We start from the raw sequence: 6,489 nt of genomic DNA, 5'->3' as shown, positions 1-6,489 counted from the left end.
CCTCGGACTAGGACTTGCATCGTCAATAATCCTGGTTCTCAGACTGTACCCACACCACCAGCTTTCCAGGGTCTCCAGCTTACAAACAGAATATTGTGGGGCTTCTCAACCTCCATAATTCTGGAACTCCCTCAATGAGTGCTGGAAATCTCTGATCAAGAGATGTTGAAATGGTGTGCCGCCAAAGACTTCATTGTGTTGGGAAACCATTCACGAATACTTCTAGTAGCTCACTAGCACAAGTTCTACTTTCTGTTCCCACAATCTTCTCCTGTTCTAGAGTTCTTAGTTACAGAAAGAGACATGCTCCCACTAGGGGACACAACAATAATCCCACTGAACTGGAAGCTGAGACTATCACCTGGCCACTTTGGGTTTCCCAGGCCTCTGAATCAACAGGCACAGAAAGGATGTACAGTGCTGGTTGCGGCGATTGATCCTGACTACCAAGATGAAATTAGACTGCTACTTCACAATGGAAATAAGGGAGTATACAGATGGAATACAGGAGATCCTTTAAGGCATCTCTTAAGATGACCATGCTAAGTTGATGGAAAACTACAGCAATCCAATCCAGGCAAGTCTACTAACGGCCCAGACCCTTCCTTCAAGAGTAAAGGTTAGGACCACCACGTCAGGTAAAAAGTCATGGCCAGCTGAGATGCTCGCTAAAGGAAAATAGAATACAGAATTGGCGAAGGAAAAAGGTTATTGTGAATACATGCTACAGCCATATGACTGATTATAGAAATGAGGACTTTAATGGCCATGTGTATTTCCTTTTTATTTTGTTAGGAATACATCGGTGTGTGTGTTTATGTGCGTGTGTCCTATTAATTCTGTTTCTCTGGAGAATGCTGACTAATACAACAAGGGTAATATTACCCAGAGGCACAAACTTCAAAGCAGCTAGGCTTTTGGAAGGCAGAAGGAGGAGGAATGGTTGGAAGTAGTAATGAGGTATGTGGGGTTGGAGGAGCAATGTCATAGAGAGAGGCCAATTTCTACTTAAGGCAAGAAATGAGAGAAAAGGTCAAAGGAAAGGGTGTGTGTGTAGAAATGACTTTGATCAGAAATTCCAGAGAACACAGAAAAAGGGTTTGGAGCGGAGAAAATTGATCGAGTCAGATTAAGGGACATTCACAGCAGTGGTGAGAAGTAGGGGCAGGGGGTGAGAGAAGGATATTCTCTGGGACAGACATATCAGGGAGGTGAGGGTCCTGATCGGATTCTTTGAGGAAGGAACATTATAGGCTCATCGTTATCATAAAGTATTCAGATTGATGATGCGGCTGCTTTGTGGTAACTACACCCTCCAAAACACCACAGCTCCCATAATTATCAGTATTGTTTTGCTCACGGTAAATACAAAATATGAGTGCTAACTTGAAATAAGTTTCTTAGTAAGTACGGTGAAAAGATTAATTCCACATTTTTTTCTTTCCTTGTTGGCAGAAAAATTCTCTCGACTACATTATCCTACTGCCATATTTCTTCATCCCATGATATCACGAATAAACTTCCCAGTGTAACAAAATGATTCTGTGATAATTTCAGGGGCTGGAGTTTTCATCTGAGTTGTGGAGTGAAGAAGAATAAGAAGAACTCTGAGTCAAAGAGGCAGGTGTTTTTCCTTTCCTGAAGGTAACAGTCACTCTAGAAGCCAGAGTGGGTCTTGGGACCGCATTGCACAAATTAAGTTGATTGAAATACTTAAATGTACATGAGCATATGCCAGATTATTTTTTACTTTTCTCACACTGGGCCAGGAGAATTTCAGATCAAGATGACCCAGCAAGTTCGTGCTTTGAAAATTCCCTCTATTCCTTACACACCACAACGATGAATAAAATATCAAAAGAGAACACTGCCGAACAGACACAGTAGGTCTAAAATGCGAAACAAAATGTCTGTGCCTTGGGATAGATTGGAGGAAGAGGAAGAGAAAGAACAGACAAAAAAAGGAATGCCCCCAATACTTACCAATTCCAGTGCATTTACATGTTAGTAGCCAACCAAATATATCACATATATTTTTTAGATCTCAACCAGCACGGACTCCTAGCAGTATTTTTACTTGGCGGGTTCGTCATAATTTTATGACAACAGTGACCCCCTCCCATGTCCCTCCAGTCCTAACTCACCTCAAAGAAGCTAAATATTTTCATAAATGAAGCACCTAATTTTGTCCATACCATTGAATAATTTTACTTCCTTCCTTTTATATTTCTTGAGCTCAGTTCTTTTCTCTGAAATGAGGATGTTGGACTGGAATTTTTTAATATCCTTTTAAGCTTTAATATTTTTATTTTTTTAATATTCACAGTGATATTGAAGATATTTAAAATATGCTACAATTATCATAGTTGTGTGTATAAGTATTAGTTTGAGTAAGGAGAAGTATAGTAAAAGTATTGAATACACTGAAAATAAAATGATCATGTTATTGTTCCCAAGCAAACAACAGATGTAATTATATTATTCTAGAAATTCAAGGGAAAAATAGATTTGAAATTCTCACTACTAATTAAGTCTAAATTGAAATGAAAGTCTTAAACATGTACAGAAGAATCTTCATCTGTCTGAATAAATCATATCCCACTAACAAGAAATAGGAACAAAGACTTCAGTTTGTGTTGAGTCTTAAAGATTGCTCCTTTCTTTCTCCTTAGTCAATATTTATTTAAAAACAGATGCATCTGACTCATTTTGAGCATCCAGTCAAGGATAGAGAAGGCCGGATCCATGTCTTCCAAGCATAAGCAAGAAATAAAGTATATTGACTTTCTGCCAATGAAGCTCATGCATGAAATAAAATTTGGACTCACCATGAAGGCTCTAAATGCACAATGACTAAAGGGCATGAAGAAGCTGCCTGAACTCCAGAGCCTGTATGGGCCAGAGATTCATACACAATATAATATAGCCCACAACTGTTAAGTTAGAAAAATGCCTTCACAAATCCATGCAAACAATGAGAAAAATACAAAGTAAGCTGAAAAGACAGCTGGTAAGTAATGATAATAAACTTTACACAAGTCCTGGAAATAAAATACAACCACTAATCAATTGAGGGGCATTTGATTTGGGCTTTCCTTGCCTGTTGTATTAGAATCAGTCAGATCAAGGCCGGGCACAATGGCTCAAGCCTGTAATTCAGTACTTTGGGAGGCTAAGGCGAGAGGTTTGCCTGAGCCTGCAGGTTCGAGACCAGCCTGGGCAACGTGATGAGACCTCGTCTCTACACTAAATCAAAAATTAGCCAGGCGTGGTAGTACATACCTGTAGCTCCGGCTGCTTGGAAGTCTGAGGCAGAAGGATCACCAGAGCCCAGCAGGTTGATACCAGGATGGCTGTGAGCATGCTACTGCACTCTAGCCTGGGCAACACAGTGAGACTCCAACTCAAAAAAAAAAAAAAAAAAGAATCAGTCAGATCAGCATAGGTTCACAAAAAATACATACCTGGTCAAAAAAGGAAGCTCTTAGAAATTATCTCCAAATGTCTGGTGAAATAAGAGTAAACAGAAAACATATGATTAAAGCGGATTGCAACTAGGAACATAGGCCTGCAACCAAAAGGGTGAAATTGGACTTTCTAGCAGAAACATCAATTTGAACAACCATCCATGCATAAAAGTACCTTCAGAAGAGCTAAGGAAACCAAGTAGGAGATCACAGAGAACATGCTCTGAAGAAAGCAGGAAGGATAGTTTTACATCATCAGTGTTATCCTTCTGGCTGGTAGCACATGGAGAGAGATACCCTCCACTTGGGAGAGGAAGAGGGAAGTGAGCATTGGTTTTTGCCTTGGGCCCCAAACTGGGCCTACTTCAGTCAAACTCAGTGCTAGGCAGACTCCCAAACCCCAGGCCAGTACCTATGGACTAAGCCTCTGGGCCTAGACCAGTTCCAGGATGGATCCCATATCTCCAGGCTACAGCTCTGCCCAGTGGACAAAATCTCTGGACTGCCCCACTGCTGGGCTGACCCCAGTAGCCTCATGTTTTGAATCAATTTAAGCTCTAGGTTAGCCCCTATAAACTCAGACTCCAGACTTGCCCCAGAGCAAGGCTGATCTCAGCAGCCCAGGGTTCCAGATCACTCTTAGCACCAGGCTAGCCCCCCAGGCACCAGGTTTTAGGCCTATTCCAGGGCCAGGCCAGCCCCCACAGTACTAGTCATCAAGCTGTCACCCATAGACTCGCCCCTAGGCCAGCCCCTGCAACCCAACTCTCCAGGAGATCCAGGGTCTAGAGCAATTCTGACAGCCCCCAGTACTAGATCAGCCCCATGGACCCAGGCTTCAAGATCACCCTTGTGGACCCAGGTTCTAAGCTGGCAGCTGCTGCTCCAGGACCTAACCTCCATGACAGCATCCATACTTTCTGCCTCCAGGACAGCATTATTTAAAAAACAATCACAGAAATCTTTCCTAACCTGGGGAAAGATATAAATACCCAAGTATAGGAAGATCAAAGGTCTCCAATAAGGTTCAATCTAAACAAAACTACATCAAAACATATTATAATGAACTCTCAAAAAGTAAAGACAAAGAGAGAATCTTGAAAAAAGAAAGAGGAAAGGATAAAATTACACATAAGGGAGTTTCAATAAGGCAACAGTTTTCTCAGCAGAAACTTTACAGGCCAGGAGAGAGTGGTATGATACATTCAAAGTACTGGGGGTGGGGAAGGGGAGGGGGGAAAAAAACACTGTCACCCAAGAATATTATATTCGGTGAAGCTCTCCCTGACAAATAAAGGAGAGATAAAGTCTTTCCCATAAAAACAAAATCTGAGGTAATTTATCACCATCATATCTGTCTCACAAGAAATGCTAAAGGAAGTTCATCAAGACGAAAGACAGGGATGCTAACTGGTATCATGAAAATATAAGAAAGTGTGAAATTCATTGGTAACAGTAAGATCACAATCAATTTAAGACTACTATTCTAATGCTATGATGGTGATATGTAAATCATTTATATTTTTAGTATGAAGGCTAAAATATAAAACTATAAAAAATAATAATAGCGACAAGAATTTGTTAAGGGATACACAATTTAAAAATGTAAGATGTGACATCAAAACATACAATGGGGCAAAGGAATGGAGTACCAGTGTAAAATTTTTCTATGTCGTCAAAGTGAAGTTGCTATCAACTTAAAGTAGACTTATAACACCATCAAATTAACTGTAAGTCATTTTTTATTCTTTATGTGAGCCTCATGGTAACCACAAAGTAAAAAATCTATAGTAGGTAAACAAAGATTAAAAGTAAAGAATCAAAACATACCACTAGAGAAAAATACCTCATCGTAAAGAAAGATAGCAAGAGATGAAAAAAGGATCAAAGGAGCTACAAGACAACTAGAAAACAATGGATACAATGGCAGTAGTAAGTCTTTATAAATAATTGCCTTGAAAGAAATAAACTAAATTTCCCAATAAAAAGAGAGTGGATAAATGGATAAATAAGACCCAATTATATGCTCTCTACAAGAGACTCACTTCACCCATAAGAATGCACATAGACCAAAAGTGAAGAAATGAAAAAGATGTCTCATGCAAATGAAAACCAAAAGAGGACGATGGTGTCTATACTAGTATCACATAAATAGACTGTAGTCAAAATTGTAACAAGAAGCAAAGGAGGTCATTATACAACACACAGGGATCTATTCATCAAGGGGCTACAGCGATTGCAAATACATATGCAGCTGATATTATAGTACCTAAATATATAGAACAAATATTAATAGATCTGAACGGAGCGATAGACCATAACAGAGTAATAGTAGGGAGCTTCAGTATCTCACTTTTAGCAATAGACAGATCATCAGGACAGAAAATCAATTTTTTTTAAATGGGTCTTCAATTACAGTTTCACCCAAATAGACCTAACAAACATACAGAGCATTCCATTCAACAGCGGCAGAATACACATTTTTATTAAACACACACAGAACATTCTCCAGGATCAATCATATGATAGGCCACAAAATAAGTCTTAACAAATTTAGGAATATTGAAATCATATCAAGCATCTATTCCAACCATAATAGTATGAAACTAGAAATCAGTATGGAAATAATTTAGAAAACTAACAAATACATGGAAAATAAATAACATGCTCCTGTGGCCATGTGCAGGGTGGTTCACACCTGTAATCTCAGCACTTTGGTAGGCCAAGGTGGGAGAATTGCTAGAGGGCAAGAGTTTAAGACCAACCTAGGCAACATAGCCAGACGTCATCTCTACAAAAAAGTAAAAAATTAGCTGGGTGTGGTAGGTACATCTGTAGTCACAGGTACTCAGGAGGCTAAGGCAGAAGGTTCGCCCAAGCCTAGGAGATCTAGGCTGTGGTGACCCATGGTCATGATCATGCCACTGCCCTCAAGCCTGGGCAACAGTGAGATACCACTCAAAAAATAAAAATAACATGCTCCTAAACAACACAATAAAATTTTAAAGTTTCTACGACAAAC

Source organism: Carlito syrichta, unplaced genomic scaffold, assembly GCF_000164805.1.
Source record: "Carlito syrichta isolate Samal-C Ts95f unplaced genomic scaffold, Tarsius_syrichta-2.0.1 Scaffold314681, whole genome shotgun sequence".
Lineage (NCBI taxonomy): Eukaryota > Metazoa > Chordata > Mammalia > Primates > Tarsiidae > Carlito > Carlito syrichta.
This window is presented reverse-complemented; position numbering follows the sequence as displayed.